At 35.1% G+C, this 18,542-nt stretch overlaps 1 protein-coding gene across 1 annotated transcript in view; it reads left to right on the top strand.

The window, feature by feature from the left end:
• CACNA2D3 (calcium voltage-gated channel auxiliary subunit alpha2delta 3) overlaps nt 1-18,542 on the top strand; it is a 1,718,630-nt gene that overhangs the window by 1,683,724 nt on the left and 16,364 nt on the right.

Raw genomic sequence — 18,542 nt, 5'->3', positions numbered from 1 at the left:
CAGGTGAACAAGGAGGCCATGTCATTAGATTTTCTTCTTTTATATCCTTTCTTGCCAGCCACGCTGTGGAGTACTTGGACGCGTGTGATGGAGCATTGTCCTGCATGAAAATCATGTTTTTCTTGAAGGATGCAGACCACTGCTTGAAGAAGGTGTCTTCCAGAAACTGGCAGTAGGACTGGGAGTTGAGCTTGACTCCATCCTCAACCCGAAAAGGCCCCACAAGCTCATCTTTGATGATACCAGCCCAAACCAGTACTCCACCTCCACTTTGCTGGCGTCTGAGTCGGACTGGAGCTCTCTGCCCTTTAGCAATCCAGCCACGGGCCCATCCATCTGGCCCATCAAGACTCACTCTCATTTCATCAGTCCATAAAACCTTAGAAAAATCAGTCTTGAGATATTTCTTGGCCCAGTCTTGACGTTTCAGCTTGTGTGTCTTGTTCAGTGGTGGTCGTCTTTCAGCCTTTCTTACCTTGGCCATGTCTCTGAGTATTGCACACCTTGTGCTTTTGGGCACTCCAGTGATGTTGCAGCTCTGAAATATGGCCAAACTGGTGGCAAGTGGCATCTTGGCAGCTGCACGCTTGACTTTTCTCAGTTCATGGGCAGTTATTTTGCACCTTGGTTTTTCCACACGCTTCTTGCGACCCTGTTGACTATTTTGAATGAAACGCTTGATTGTTCGATGATCACGCTTCAGAAGCTTTGCAATTTTAAGAGTGCTGCATCCCTCTGCAAGATATCTCACTATTTTTTACTTTTCTGAGCCTGTCAAGTCCTTCTTTTGACCCATTTTGCCAAAGGAAAGGAAGTTGCCTAATAATTATGCACACCTGATATAGGGTGTTGATGTCATTAGACCACACCCCTTCTCATTACAGAGATGCACATCACCTAATATGCTTAATTGGTAGTAGGCTTTCGAGCCTATACAGCTTGGAGTAAGACAACATGCATAAAGAGGATGATGTGGTCAAAATACTAATTTGCCTAATAATTCTGCACTCCCTGTATATATACTTTATGTGTGCACATACATTTTTACACCTATAAAAACAGAAATATATATATATATAGATAGATAGATAGATAGATAGATAGATAGATACATATATACACACACACACATACACATATTTAGACTATCATTAGCACGACACTTGTAATCTGTCACTAACCGTGTTAAATACATTGCTTTAGTCACTGCATTTCACAGTCAGCATACGGTAGCTTTGATATTGAAGCATATTTTCATGCCACGTTCAGCTCACATTTGAAAGCTTATGAATCTGACAGAATTGGCTATATTTGCTTTTTGGGCAAATCTCCAGTTTCCCCACTGTAATAAAGGTGATATTTCTGCTATTTTACAGTGACTTTTTTAAAAAATGTTTTAAAAAAGAAATATTATTTTAGTTTTCTCAAGCAAAGATAATTGTATTACTGATGGCTGCAAATGTATTTGTTCTATTATGTGTTCATGTTTTTTTTTTTAAATATTTTTAATGATTCCAGCAAAAAGTGAGAAACAAAATAAACATATGTCAGAATACATTTCAAAATAATAGCCCCAGCAGTCCTACATACATGGATTAGTACATTTGAGAAAGCAAAGTAAATGGTTCACAGTACAGTAGTTCAAACAAAATAATTACTAGTGTCTGACATTCATAACATCACTGGAGTTTTTTTTTGTTTTTTTTTTAAATACTAACCAAACAATCAAAAAAAAAAAAAGAAAGAAAGAGAGAGAAAGAAGAAAAAAAAAAAAAAAAAAAAAAAAGAAGATATATCTTTCTTTTCTTGTCCCTCCTCCTCCGCCACCCAACATCACCATACGTAACCATCGACCTTAATATTTAATGTCTTGTCACTAACTACCTACCCATTCCCCTTCTCTCCCCTTCCCTTTCTCTCCAGAATAATCCTTAAGTCCTATCTCATATAGTAATCTCCCGGTAACCGGATACCCATAGTGGTGGAAACAGTCCTAATATAACCAATTCTAAGAAAGCTATCGTATTTAAGAAAGGCTGTAAAATACGCCTTTGAACCTGGAGCGGATAAGATATAATTAGCGGAAGCCAATCCATAAGGAAAACTCTGATTCTACTGTCCGTCAAGGATTTAGTGTGAAAGGATTCAAATAAAATTTGAAACTGAATTTCTTTAAGAAACTCTGAAACCCTGGGGGCTATATGGTCTTTCCAGCCCTTAACAATTAACTGTCTTGCAGTTAAAATAATAGTATTTAGTATTTTTATCACACGCTTAGGGCGCAAATCAGCATTGGTTAAAAAAAATATCTCTTCAGCAGCTATCGGAATCATATCTTTATAGTGTTTACTATACCAATATCTTATCTTTTGCCAGAATTGTTGAATCTTAGGACAAGACCAGAATATATGAAAAATATCAGCCTTATCCAGAGAGCACCGTGAACAGACATACTTTTGGGTGGGAAAAAATCTAGCCATCTTAGCGGGAGAGAGATAGTAATTGTTGACTAGTTTTAAATGCGTTTCTTTCCATGATATCGAAATTTGTAATTTTCCTAACTCTCGGAAGCTGTACTCTATCCTATTCTCGTCCAATTGTGGGAAGTATCTCTTCCAAAAAGTATATAATTTATCCAAATTGAGATCCCCCTGCTTAGCCAGGAGAATATCATAAATCAAGGATATAGAGGAGCGACCCAAAGAGAATTGACGGATTATATTCTTAATATCCAACCAATCCACAAACACCTCAGTATTCCACTTTTGCGAAAATATATAATGACGTAGCTGAAAATACGCAAATAAATTTGAATGGGGTAAATTAAACTTATGAAATAATAGTTCTGAGGAGATTAGCTGATTAGAATCAAATAACTGATGAACATATATTAGACCTGCCTCCGCCCACAATCTAAACACCCTCTGGTTTAAACCCGCAATAAATTCGGGATTACCTGTTATCGGGAGAAATTCAGAGAATAATAGAGAAATTTTTAATACTCGGCAGATTTTATGCCAGGCTATAATAACGTTTTTGAAAGAGATCAATTTATTAAGATTCGAAGGCAATTTTTTTACCGGACAGTGAAGAATAGCTTTTAGAGAGAGGGGAGAAATCAAAAAAGTTTCCAGTTCTACTGAAACAAATTTGTCTATCCCTGTAATCCAATCACAGGCCAATTTGACTAGACAGGACCAATTATATAACCTAAAATCTGGGAGGGCGAGCCCTGCCTGAGAACGTTTCTGCATTAACTTGTTCAAACTAATCCTAGGCTTTTTATTGCCCCATATAAATTTAGATTGCCAAGATTGTACATCTCTAATGTCCTTATTAGTCATTAGTAACGGAAGATTCTGAAGAAGATATAAAACTCTGGGGAAAATAAAAGTTTTAATCAAATTAACTCTTGCAGATAATGATATTGGCAAAGAGGACCAGTTTTCTAGGTCATGTTTAATTTTCGACAAGACTGGGGGGAAATTTAGTTTGTACCAATTTGCTGGATTTCTGTGAAGAATAATCCCTAAATACCGAAAGGACTCAACTACTTTAAAAGGATGCTCTCCCCAATAGAAGCCGTTCTTATGTATCCAAAGGAGTTCACTCTTATCAAAATTAATTTTATATCCTGAAAAGGAGGAGAAAGCCTTAAATAATTGTAACACTATTGGAATATAATGTTTAGCCTTATCCAAGAATATTAACAGATCATCGGCGTACAAAAGCGTTTTTAGTCTAGTGTGACCCAGTGGGATTCCTGGTAACCTATCCCGTAACAGAATGGCAAATGGCTCCAATGCCAAGTTAAAAAGCAGGGGGGATAGAGGGCATCCTTGCCTAGTTCCTCTTTTGAGTGATATGTATGGGGAAGAGAAACCGTTGATGCATAGATAGGAAATCGGATTTTTATATAAATTTTTAACAAATTCAAGAAACGGATTCCTAAATCCGAAATGCTCAAGAGCCGTAAACAGGTAATTCCAATTCACTGCATCAAAGGCTTTCTCAGCGTCTACAGTCAAAATAGCTGCTTCCCTGATCTTCTTAAATTCCTCCTTTTCAGGATCTAAATTCCAAGCATAGTCCAGAAAAGAGGTAACTTTACGGATATTCTTAAGGGAGTTCCTGCCCTTCATAAATCCAGTTTGATCAGGATGTATGATCCCATCTAATGATTTAGCCAGTCTTGTCGAAACAATAGCCGTCAGCAATTTGTAATCGGCATTAAGTACAGATATAGGTCTATATGACCCAGGATCCTCCGGATCCTTACCTTTCTTTGGAATCAGAGATATACGTGCAGCAGAAAAATAATTAGACATTGACTTACCGGAGGAAAAATAATAATTAAACAAATTAACTAACGATAACTTGATTTCTTCCTTTAATATTTTATAAAACTCTACCGGAATCGCGTCCGGTCCGGGAGATTTATTAATATTAGCTGATTGTATAGCCTCCAAAACTTCCTCCTCTGAAATAGGCCTATTAAGATCTAGCAGATTCTCTTCCGTAACACCCGGAAGTTTCAGACCGGTCCAAAAATTTGCTGCATTATCCAAATTTACCTCAGATTCTGAGTACAGCTTTTCAAATACCTTAAAGAAAACTTGACTAATATCCTCTGTATTAGAATACTTCACATTATTAAATTTAATAGCCGAGATTAAATTCTTATTTTTCCTAACTTTTACTATGCTAGCCAAAAATTTAGCAGAGTTCCCATAGTGGCCTCTAAATTGATAATTTAACTTTAATTCTTCTTCTTGGGACCTCTGTTTTAAATAGATGTCTCTTTCCCTTTTTAATTTACAGTATCTGTCCCAGTTATCTTTTGTCTTGTCATTATAAAATTTCCCGAGCGCATTTCTGACTTGAGCAGCTAATTGTAATTCCTGCTCCAAAATTTTCTTCCATGTAGCTAGATAGAGTTTAATTTCCCCCCTCAAGACAGCTTTTGCTGCTTCCCAAAAGACCTCTGGTTTACTAAATTGCCCGACATTAAAAGTAACATAATCCTTCCACTTTTGTTTTAACCAATTGCCAAACCTCGGGCTGTCAGCCAGATACCGCGGAAAGAAGAAAGATGTATTAGGCATCTTAGAGGGGGAGCTAGCCGTCAATGTGAAAGAGATTACTGCATGGTCAGAAATAGTAATATCGTAGATATTAGCTTCTGATCTGCAAAGAGCAAGTGACTTAGAAATTAAAAAAAGATCAATTCTAGAGAGTGTCATATGGGATTTGGACTCACAGGTGAAACTACGTTTTTCTGGATTTTTAAATCTCCATATATCAATTAATCTTAGTTCGTGACAGAAAAGTTTAAAATATTTTGCCAATTTGGCGTTTTCACGTAAATATTTTAGCGATAATCTATCCAAAATAGGGCACAATGTCATATTGAAATCTCCCCCTAAAATTAAATTAGCTGCTGAAAATAAAAATAGTTTGCTTCTAATAGAGTCCCAAAAAGCCGGAGAGAAAGCATTGGGGCCATATAGATTACATATAACAAAGTTACAATTATTAATCTGGATCTGTACAATCAAAAATCTACCCTCTGGATCAGCCTCCGTTTTTACAATATTATAAACTAAATTTTTATGTAACAATATTGCTACTCCTGATTTTCTTTTAGCACCTGACGCTGCAAGGCATTCACCTACCCATTTACACTTCAATTTAGCGGCTTCAACCATATTAAGATGTGTTTCCTGTAGCATCACAAGATCAGGTTTAAATTTAGCGAGATATTTAATGATTAACTTGCGTTTTCTAGGAGACGTAATGCCCCCTACATTCCAAGAAAGTATATTAATCTTGGAAGCCATCAATCCTTAACATAAGATAATAGATAATATTCCATAGCTTTTGGGCTGTACGTATAACCCTGGGCGGGAGGAGGGGGGAGAAGAAAGAAGAGAGAAAGAGAAAAAAAAAAGGGTTAAAAAATCTGCCATCCTGTACCAACATAGTGAACCTAAGAGGTATCTAAACTTAGAATAGAAAACATTCAGTTCCAAAGGAGAATTTTTTCCCCTTTTAAAAATATTAATAACCAGTGTATCCAGCCAGGATATTACTAAAACAATATAACCACTTAAATAATACATCAGTCTTGTTCAGAACAGATTTCCATTCTGGAAAGAATTAATTCTCCTAAAATGCTATAGAGTACTGATGAACTCATGGGCCTCTTGGGGATTATTCAAAACTCGCCTAACTCCATTCTCTTCCATTACAATCTTCGCAGGGTATACCACCCAGGCTTTAAACCCTTTATCAATAATTTTGGTACATAACGGAATCATTTGTTTCCTTTTAGTGGACGTTTCTATTGAGAAATCCTGAAACATTAACAACTTGTTGCCTTCAAATACACATTCCCCTGTCTCTCTATATGCTTTTAATAGGTCTACCTTATCCTGATATCTAAGCAGTTTAAAAATGACCATTCTACTTCTATTGCCCACAGCTATACTTGTTCTACTATACCCAACTCTATGGGCTCTTTCAACTGCAAGAGGGAGTCGTTGTTCAGGGAAACCTAATGCCTTGGGGAGTAATAAGGAAGTTACTTTAATAAGATCCTCATACTTGGGAGATTCGGGGAGTCCAATAATTCTAATGTTATTCCATCTGGAGCGATCCTCCAGATCCTCCAGACGGCTTTGTAGAGATGAGATTTTAACTTCATGGTCTTGCATTAGTTTATCTTGAATATTAACCTGGTCCTCCAAGTCAGAGATCCTGTTTTCTACCTCCCCTATTCTAGCGGCAAACTGCTTAACCTCATTTGACAATGAATTAATGTCTGTAGATATACTGCTAAGCTCTTTCTTAATTGTATCAAACTGAGGAGTAAATATGTTGGTTAGTTGCAATACTAAATTACCTGTATCTAAATGGGCCATACCCCCCTCCACAGAGGGGTCCAGTGAGGTGTCTGCACTCCTAACCTTTCTGTCCTTACTTTTTGGCGGCATTATAGGGGAACTCTGTTTCGCATGTATAACAAATCTTTCCATATACCCTGTGTTTGCAAACAATATGTGCAGAGCTGCAAATGCAGCGAGAAAAAAAGAGAAAAAAAGAAAAAAAAAACAAGGAGAAAAAAAAAAAAAAAAAATAGCACGTGCAATGACCCTCAAAAACAAACACAAATTAAACTCTGTGTGATTTCTGTGTATTCAGATCCAAAGAGAACTAACGTCCCTTTAAGTGAAAGCAAACCAAATGGATTCAGCTGTGAAGGTGTTTTTTTTTTTTTTTTTTTTTTGTGTTTTGTGGTTTTTGAATCTATGTATAGAGAATAGGTTAATAGTGATATTAAGGCCTGATGGCTTTAAAAATTATGGTTATAAGTAGTGAACACCTGTGTGATTGAATAAGTATAGTATACAGCAATCTATTAATACAGAGTAAGCCCCTTTCTCTAAGAAAATTTTACCATTAAATTTTGACAGAATAATGTATACTCTCTCCAGCTAGACACTGTTCTAACCAAAGGGAGGGGTGAAGACCCCTAAGAGAATCTCTGCTATGGGAAAAAAAAAAACAAGAAAAAATAGAAAGAACAAGCAAACATCAGTTTACATTAGCCAACATTAAGCAGTCCTTTGATAAACATTAAATCTCTTTTTTTTTTTTTTTTTTTTTTCCCTCCTCTCCTTCTTCACTCAAACCTCTCCCCTTCTATCTCCTCTCTTCTTCTTCTTACTCTCAGCCTGCAAATAAATCCACAACCGATGGAACAAGTAAGGTGGGGAATGGAGAGTCAGAGAATATCAAAGTCCTGCAGCAGGTATGCTGCACAAACGACCTCCAACTGCCTCAGATGAGATCACATAGACTAAAGTTATCACCACTAGAGCAAAAGACAAGTATAATGCAGATTCTTCTTATATCTCAGGATTTACTTTCATACATTAAAAGGGGGAGGTGATAGGCATGACAAGTTCCATTATGCTGTAGTATCAAATATCAGAATATCCCACATTCATTGTTGGAAAGCACTTCTCCCCAATATTACCCAGCGACTCAGATGGAAATAAGCCTAAGGTAGCAAGTGCAATATAGGTAGTTAGTGAGGGTTTCTTGTCACTGGCTCACTTCAGGTCAAAGCCCCCTTGACAAAACAAAGCAAGTGTCTCAGCTTATATGCAGGTCTCGACCCCCAAAGGCATAGGATACATCAGTGTAGGGGGAGTATATGCCCAGAGGCTCAGCAAGTCTTACCAGCTCCTATTAAACTTGGCAGTCCGCTTGCGAAGAACTGTACAGGGGTAAGTCGGCGTCTCCTCACCTTCCAGTCAACCAGGTGTAACACTCTTCACCGCGAGGAGGGAGCGCTGCCTGCCGATCTCTCAACAGACAAACTGCCCCCTCCTACCAGCGGCTATTCCCAGCAGTAAGTACGACCGTTTCACGGGCAAAGATCCAGCTTTCCCGCCTTTGACGCCCCTCGTCCCTCTCTGCACGGCTCCTCCAAGGTAATTGCGGTATCCACCGCCGGGCTTTACCGCCAGTACCAGGGCTTCCTCTGCACAGGCGTAGACGCCGCCTGTTAGCCTGCACCGGACCCCAGCGATTCTGGGTCACGCAGGCAAGTAAGTGCTGGGGGAGATTTTCTTGCTCCTATTCTCCGGAGCACCCGAGCTGTGCAGCAACAGCGTGTCTAACAGCTCCACCCCCACCGGAAGTCCTTTCCATTTGTATTATTACCTGTGACCAAAATCATGTGTTCATGTTAAGTGCAACCCTGAAATTGTTTGATTCTATGAAATAGTGCATCACTAGATTGCAAGCATCTTTTTACATTTAAAACATAAACCAATTTATTTCTGGACATTTTTTTCTTCTTCTCATGCAATTCCAGGTAGGATTTACAGTCATTTTGGTGTGATCTTAAAGGAACAGCCTCCTTGATTTTTTTATTGTTTAATAAGATAGATGCCACCTTTACTACTTATTCCCCAGCTTTGCACAACCAACATTGAGAGAGAGAGAGAGAGAGAGAGAGAGATAGATAGATATATAGGTAGATAGATAGATAGATAGACAAGATAAATTAGATAAGATAGATTGATATTTAGATAGATAGATGAAGGATAGACAGATAGATGATAAATAGATAGCTAGATAGATAGATAGAGAGAGAGAGAGAGAGAGAGAGAGAGAGAGAGAGAGAGAGAGATGATAGATAGATGATAGGTAGATAGAAATATAGGTAGGTAGGTAGATAGATAGATAGATAGATAGATAGATAGACAAGATAAATTAGAAAAGATAGATTGATATTTAGATAGATAGATGAAGGATAGACAGATGATAAATAGATAGATAGATAGATAATAGATAGAGAGAGAGAGAGAGATGATAGATAGATAGATGATAGGTAGATAGAAATATAGGTAGATAGATAGATAGACAAGATAAATTAGATAAGATAGTTTGATATTTAGATAGATAGATAGATAGATAGATAAAAGATAGATAGATAGAAAGATAGATGAAATATAGATGATAGAGAGATAGATAGATAGATAGATAGATAGATGGATAGAGAGAGAGATTTTTTTTTCCATCTATTTATCTATCTATCTATCTATCTATCTTCTGTCTATCTGTATCTATCTACAGTATATCCAGAGATCTTACAATAATTAATTATCTTATGCTGTACATAGAAATACATAGAAGAAGCAAAAAGCCATGCTTGACCATATTTGCATGTAATTAAATGTCTGCATTATTTAAATTCCCCATGATTCCTGACTGTCAACTAACACACTATTTCATAACCGTGAACCATGCCAGGATTATGCTGAACAAGAACACATTCATTATAAAAATGGGCATATTTAACCATCTGTAATAAAATGATCTACGCTTAAAACAAATCTTGCTTCATTTCAAAATAGAATTTCTATTTTAAAGTGCTGCAAAAAAATGAGTCATTGTCAAACAAGCATGTCTTGTTTAACCTGGTCAGCTTTCCTTCTATATATTTATCTTTCCTAGTATGTATAATTTATTGACTTTCTAAGAAATTGGATTCGTTTTTGAGAGACTGGGATTACTTTTTAAGTAGCAAAATTAGTTTTTTAACAAATTGACCTTAAAATTAAGAAAATGAATTTCCAGGTTACACTTTTTTTGTAAGATTAATATTATAATAGAATAATAATTTATGTAACCTGTAAATTATGTTTCAGCTGTTTGCTTTATGCTGCCAATGGCCAATCCTTTTTACTTGCAACATTTATAACTATATGCATATTGTATTTAATTATCACAATATACAAGGTATTTAATTGTGGACATGTTAAAATTTTAGGGCAGGAGTAGTGAATTTATGGGATGCTTGCCTAAGCTGACACTCAAAACAAATTTGATATCACTGAGTATGAGATACCACCATACGTATTGGTTTCATTCAATTTCCTTATGAATTTATACTATGGGCTTCATTTATAAAGCTGTGGATTCAGGTGTAGGGTCCTTGTAGTGCCAGCCTCCTAACTGTGAATTAATAAGCAGCAGTAGTAAGAAGAAGCAGAAGTGCTTTCTAACATCTCTGCCACCTCAGACGTGGTGAAGTTATCACCACAAAATAATTTGTTCATACTATATATTGTTTATACATTATTGGCCAAAAGTATGTGGACACCTTACCATCACACCTATATCAGCATGTTGGACATCCTCTTACAAAACCATGGGCATTAATGTGGAGTTGCTCCACTTATAACAGCCACCACTCTCCTAGGAAGGCTTTTAACAAGAATGTGGAGTGGAAATGTGTGCCCATTCAGCCAAAAGAGCATTTGTGAGGTCAGGCATTGATTTTGGATAAGAAGATTCGGCTAGCAATCAGCATTCCAATTCATCCCAAAGGTGTTCAGTGGGGTTGAAGTCAGGGCTCTGCGCAGGCCACTTGAGTTCCTCCACACTGAAATAGCAAACCATGTTTTCATGGACCTCTCTTTGTCATGATCAGTCATGTTGGAAGAGGAAAGGACCTTCACTGGAACTAAGTGACCTAGCCCTAACAACTTTACAGTAGGAACCAAGCATTCCAGTAGCATTATCCTAGCATCCATCACAGCCAGATTATTCCATCAGACTTCCAGATAGTGAAGCATGATTCATTGCTCCAGAGAACACTTTTTCACTGCTCTACAGTTCATATGATGGTTGGTAATTTGCATGTTATTACAGGATAATAGGTAAAAATAAATATTAGTATATATGCATATTGCAAACCAGCTATACTATTCATAATTGAACATTTTATTTTGTGTATGTCAAGTTGTTTACTGTCTCTGTACTTTACATTAACATGAAATGTATAGTGGAAGGAATTTAGCTAATTTGTGCTTTTCACAGAGAAGAACTTTTCTGAAGCATATCAGTCTGATCCCAAATAACAAGATCAGTCCATCCCTGAAATACCAGGCAATTATTCATCAATGTATCTCTTAAATAGCTGTATCCTGTGGTCTTGAAACAATTGTGTACCTCCATTCTCGGCCATAAGCAGGTTGGCATATGATGGGGCCATATTAGACCCCATTGCCGTTCCTGCGACCTGCAGGTAGAAAGATCATTCAAAACGGAAATAGTTGAGCTCCAAGCACATTCTCAACATTTCACAGATTGCTTCGACAGGAGAACCTATTTAAGGGTATTTCATCAGTTGTCTTTTGGTAGCCGCTATTCGCTCTTCGTGGGGTATGACTGTGTACATGCTGCTCACATCTAGTGTGACCAGCCAAATGTTCTCAGCCAGTGGAGGTAGTTCCAATAGGAGTTTAATCATGGATGCTGAGTCTAGAAGGAAGGATGGTATATTGCGGACTATTGGATGGAGTATATGGTCTATATATGTATCTATTGGTTGAAGTAGGGAGCAAATTGCAGACATGATCGGCCTCCCAGGTGGGGCAGCCAAACTTTTGTGCACCTTGGGTAGCATGTAGAGAACTGGTGTCCTCGGGAACTCCACCGTCATACTGATAGTATAGGTGTTTTGTCGATTTAGCAGTATTTCATTTAGTTTCGTATAACGCAATATGTTGTTTTCTAAAGCAGTGTTGCAAACATTTGTATTTTTTGCAGAATTACCTACATATACTGAGCCCCAACCATATACCCATATAATTTTACTGCTCTTAGTTATAGCATGTACTCCCTAACATATATCTATTGCCACGATAGGTTATGTATTTGTATAGAAAGGTATTAATATCACCTAGTTTGCAGGAATAAGCTGCCCCTGTGTCATTTATACATTCTTATTATAATGAGACACAATTAAAAACACAGTGTAAAACAGTAGGGCTTTGATGTATATTGCACAATATTTATTTTTCTTCTTGACTACATATAAATCAAACGTTTGAGTTGTACAAATGTATATGCAATTTGGGGATTCCAGTGATAATGATATGTCACTAGATTATTCCTGCTGTATAATATTGCCTTTTCGTGTATAGTGATAAGCAACATTTTCTCCCAGCAGTGAACCAAACGGTATGCCATGGACATCTATCTGATATCATCACTTTCTGCAATAACAATGGCTCCTGTCAGTATGTTTTTCTATGTTTTTAAGTACACACATGGCGCTCATGTCTGAGAATCTGGTTGACATGACCACTCGCGTGACGTAGCGTCACGTGACATTGGGTAACTTCCAGGGGGGGCGGAGTGAGCGTTGTGCAGGGGTATCAAAGGGGGTGAGTACACTGTTTATTGTTATGCTTATTTTTGAAAACGGGGTAATACCCGAAACGTCAAATAAAATACTATTTGTATTTAACTAAGAAAGACCCTGTGAGTGACTACGCTGTTCTATATATATATGTATATATGTATTGATTTATTGCTATTATTTATTTTAATTGATTATTAAAAACATAAAAGCAAATTTAAAGAAAGTACAAAAATTTTTTTGTTGTATAACTAGTTTAGGTGTCATATTTTAATAATAAAGAGTATAATTCCTAGCAAGATAATCTTATTTATTACTCAAGTCATTCTTTCTGATCTCCCTCCCCCAGGTTTTTATGAAATTATCTATTTTTTGTCAGTGGATTTATTCTGATAACATTTATTGGGTTATTTAGAATACTCCTGAAGAATAGCTCAGAGTATGTCTATTTGTATGATTTTATGGTAAATTGTAATATAGAAAAATGAAAGCAGTGCATTGTTTTTTTTTTTTAAATGTTGATAAATAATAAATAAGAGTCCACCACAAGATCAGTATACTATTGTGGGCCAAAATGTTCTACATACAGAAGCTGCTAAAAACAATGTTCGTTGGTGTTTGGGTGCAATAAATTTGGCTTCTCTTCAATATGAAAATGTAAATCAAGATGAAGTTAACAGCAGGTTGCTATGAAAATGTAAGTTTATGTGTGAGTTATTCAATTGACGTTTTCTTTTTTATGGTCTATAGCGCTCAATGATTTGGCCTTAGAACAGTAGTGAACAGTGCCTAGACTTTGAAAAATAAATGTGTCTAGAGACTTATGGTTGTTTTCTGCCGTTCTTACTGACTTTGGACTACGTTTTCCTTTAGGCTGCCAGTTAAACTCTCATATTAGCTTATATTAGAATGAAAAAACAAGGAACGCGGTAAGACTTGTTAGCGCTTATGGAAAAAATAAATAATAGGAGGTGCTGCTTTACTCATTGTCCTACCACAGTGTGTCCTGGCTGAAAGAGTAGAGTAACAAAAAATAATAAAAAATAGTGTACAATTGACTTGAACACAGACATTAAAATAACAAAGAATAATTATAAACCTTCTAATATTGTGGGATGATCCAAGCTTAGAAGTCGAATCTGGTTTCACCCCAGGAGGCAAGGGTTCAAGCAAATCCAAGCTTAGGTTAAGGTAATATGAATTTGTCGGTCTCAGCTAGACCTTAGTGGACATGTGCCTTCAGTAGAAAAATACCACATTGTTTGGCAGCATAAACCATGTTTATTCAAGGCCAAATCTGAAACAGCAAGAGTATTGAAGGTTATATGCTTATTTTTTTTGGAATCTGTAGCAATATTCCTCTGTACAAGTCATTTACCATTACAAGAACATAAAGCCACCAACATTTTAAAAAACATTTTTTTAAAGAGCAAACATAATTAATAGCTGCAGTTCATCAAATGGTATTAGTATTTAAAATGTGTAATGCGAAACCTGTTTGATGGATAACTCAATAAAGTATGTAGTTAAAAGTTACAAAAAATGATTTTGTGTTTTTGTGACAATGGCATACAGTTTTATTAAGTCAAGTAAAATAAGAATATACGAATCTTCTATCAGATTTAAATATCATTCTCACTTTTGCTAATAATAGAGTTTCATGCATACAATCAACAATCATATTTAGAAAATATAGAGCTGTTTTTTTCCAGTTGTTGGCGCAATGTACAAAAATAGCATTTTAATCATTCTAGGTTGGATTTATTTATAACCTTATGAGTTATACTAGCTTATGAAACTGACTTTTATTTTTTGTTAAGGAATTTTTCTCTTTCCCTTGAAATGGCTTCATCTCACCCACACTGAAATCCACAAAACCACAGATGCTACAGCGCTGTGATGTCAGTTTAGCTACACGGCCCAGCTGTTTATAGGTGCATTTATAAAGTACAGTTCTTCCCATTATGCCGTAAACATAAAAAGCTCACACAGACAGCAGGACAAGTATTATAGCCTATTTTATTCTAATTTTAATGCAGATTTAGCCTAAAACATATTGAGAAATATTTAATCTTTCCGTTAGCTAATAGGTAGATCAGACTTTCCAAGAATATTTTTGGAGAACATTAAATTTGACTTCACTTTTTTCTCAGACTACTGTATGATAATTGTTTTCTTTGTAATATTTTGTTGATGAGATGCTGAATTTTAAAGATAGTCATGTTAAAACACCCCACATACATTTCTTCTGTTTAAATTAATAAAATTATATAACAGGCATCCTTCAGTTTTACAGACCTATTCAAATAATTGATGACATTTTTACTTCACATTAATATATTTAATATTTTAAAATTATTGTTTCATTATTATTGTACCCAGCAATTGAAATTCTAGTCTATGAACATAAACTAAATTTTCTTGTCTGTTTTTATATATATATATATATATATATATATATATATATATATATATATATATATATATATATATATCATACTTCTGTCCTTTTGAGTGTTTTGTTTATCAAGAATCTCGAAATATCTAGGTTTTTGCACCCACATAAAAATTCTAGTTTTAGAATACCTAACAAGTCAACCTATTTTATTACTAGAAATGTCCTATCATATATATTTTAAACAGAGCAGACATTGTTTTTCTTTAAATTTGATTTGAAGTATATAGTTTGTTTTGATGCTATGGATTGTATATTATTTAATGTGTAATAAAATATTCCAGGAACAAATAACTTAATATGTAATATACTAGTAGAGTGCCAGTTAACAGGGATAATATATATATATATATATATATATATATATAGAGAGAGAGAGAGAGAGAGAGAGAGATAGAGAGATATATAGATAGAGATATAGATAGATAGAGACATACTGTCATACACAGTATTTCCCATAAAACTCATAACTAATAATTTAAAAATGCATTAAAGTAATCTTAAAGTCTTACCTTACATTGAGCTGCAAATAGTCCCCTGCACCCTTTCAATATTGCTCAGCAGGAATAGTAAAAAGGTTTTTTTCAAATGAATATTGTTTCTCACAACTTTGAAATGGCTGCCAAGCTCCACCCACTGATGACATCATGATCTGGGCTGCACATGGCGTCCAATCACAAAAGACTCAATAGCTGGATTCAACAGACTGTCAATGCTAATCAGCAGAGGGCCTAGACGCAGCCCAGATCATGATGCCATCACTGGGAGGAGCTTGGCAGCAATTTCAAAGTTGCCAGAAACAATATTCATTCTAAAATATATAAATATTGACAAAATACTTTTGTTATTTTGAGTGTTTTGTTTATTAGGAATCTCAAAATATCTTAGCTTTTGCAGCCACATACAAAATCAATTTTTAGACCATCCTATTTTATTACTGGACATGTCTTATATATATTTTAAACGGAGCAGTGATGACATCATGATCTGAGATGCATCTAGGCACTCTGCTGAATAGCAATGACAGTCTGTTGAATCCAACTAGTGAGCCTTTTATAATTGGACCCTATATGTAACCCTGATCATGATGTCAGCAGTGGGTGGAGCTTGGCAGCAATTTCAAAGTTGCCAAAAACAATATTCATTTTAAAATAACTTTTTACTTTTCCTGCTGAACAATATGGAAAGGGTTGCAGGAGAATATTTGCAGCTTAATCTAAGGTAAGACTTTAAGATGACTAAGGTATAGACTGTCCCTTTAACATCTTCTCTTTAATGCTTTTTTTTAAATATTTCAAAATTATTATATTTTTTTTAGTGATATTTAAATAACATCAGCTATACTAAAATGTATCCAATAAAACATGGTTTAAAAGAGAAAAACTTTATTCTTTGACACATCTTTTGTTTTCTACAGTTTTAAAGTCGGAATACTTTGAAAAATAATATTTTCCTTTCTCCCAAGTATTAAATTGCTTAATAAATAGCTCAGGATATGTTCTCTTTCTCATTTTCAGCAGGTACATTTGTTTGTGATTTAAATTTGCTTACAAAGTGACTCTTGAGCCTGCCAAATCAATCTAATAAATGACTGTGAAAGCTCAAAATTTGCAAATTGCAAATCTCAATGCCAAAAAAATGAGAACTACATGATTGTTATCAATTATTCAGAATAAAATGCCTTCAAGCATGGACTTTATTTACTTATTTCATTTGTTATTTCATTTTGGCTTGCTTTTTACACACAGCAGGTGGGAATTAACATCTTACTGAAATTAAATTGCATGCGACACAATGTGAAAATTAATGAAACACCTCACTCAAAAGAGTTAGAATGTATAATATGTATATATATATATATATATATAAAGAGTATAGCAGTATGCAGTAGTACCTTTTTTATTAGACTAACATTACATAGTAAAAGACAAGCTTGCAGGAGTTTCCTCTCTTTTTCATGTCTGAAGCAAAAACCAGACGAAGAGAGGAAACTCCCTAAAGCTTGTCTTTTACTTTTTAACATTAGTCCAATAAAAAACTGCATACTGCAAAACTCTTGTTATTTTGATATATAGCTACTGGACCTATAAAGCTACTATATATATATATATATATATATATATATTTAATATACAGTATATACATATATATATATATATATATATATATATTAACCTCATTCTTCTTCTAACCACTGAGATTATTGATTCAGATTTTTTGCCAGACATATATAGACTGGTGATAAAACAGGTTTAGTTTTGTGCATATCCTAAAAGGGCTAATTGATTAAAAATAATTTGCATAAAAATATTGTTTAAAAATTGCTGGCAAGTATTTTAAAATAATTTTGAAAAATAAGCAAAATGAATTACATAGCTAAGCTGCCTGGAGAAGCCAACTCCACCCCTTATCAGTGGTTAGTAAAGATAAGCGAATGTTTCTAAAAAATTTAAATGAATTTTGATACATTAGTTCATTCAAATCAAATTTCGAATGTTTATATAACATTCTAACATTATATTTTTGAATTTTCGTTTTTGAATTTTTCAATAACATTCGAAAATATTAGTGTGCTCGAATAATAGAATGTTTAGCTATGTATTTTATATCACATTCAATTTCGAAATGTAATATTCAAATTCAAATGCTACATTCGAATTTGAATGTCACATTCAAATTTGAAATAGTATTTCTAGTCTAATACTGTGTTGTATAAATGTTATTTTCGAATGTAACATTCGGATTCAAATGTCACATTCTAAAGCTGTAAATAACATTCGAAAACAGAATTTTTATGAATTTTCGTTCTTATCAACATTCGATTAAGTAAATCAAATTTCTACAATAACATTCATTCTAACATTCAAATTTGAATATAAACATATTCATCCATCCCTAGTGGTTAGACACAGGCATTGCATTGAAACTGAGTTCACAGCTTCTAGGCAGCTCCAGCAGATAATCCCTATGCATTTTTGCATTCTACCAAAACAACAATAGATATAGATACAGCCATAGAAGGAAATGTGTGGGGGGAGTTAGAGCTTTACAATTCAGTACATATTATTATATTTTGGGGCCAAATTATCAAGCTCCGAAAAGCTCGCCGGAAACAGAAGTTATGAAGCAGCGGTCTAAAGACCACTGCTCCATAACTTGTCAGCATGTTCTGAGGCTGGGGACAGAAATCAACCCGATCGAATAATCTGCAGGGGGCGGTATTGCACATGCTGTCTGCATTTATCCATGTGCAGCATATATGATACGCTACATCGTATCATGTCCGCTCGCACTTTGATAAATATGCCCCTTTGTCTCTATTCCAACTTGTTTTATGTCCCTTTAATTCTGATAGCATTA

This window comes from Bombina bombina, chromosome 7 (assembly GCF_027579735.1).
Source record: "Bombina bombina isolate aBomBom1 chromosome 7, aBomBom1.pri, whole genome shotgun sequence".
Lineage (NCBI taxonomy): Eukaryota > Metazoa > Chordata > Amphibia > Anura > Bombinatoridae > Bombina > Bombina bombina.
This window is presented reverse-complemented; position numbering and strand designations above follow the sequence as displayed.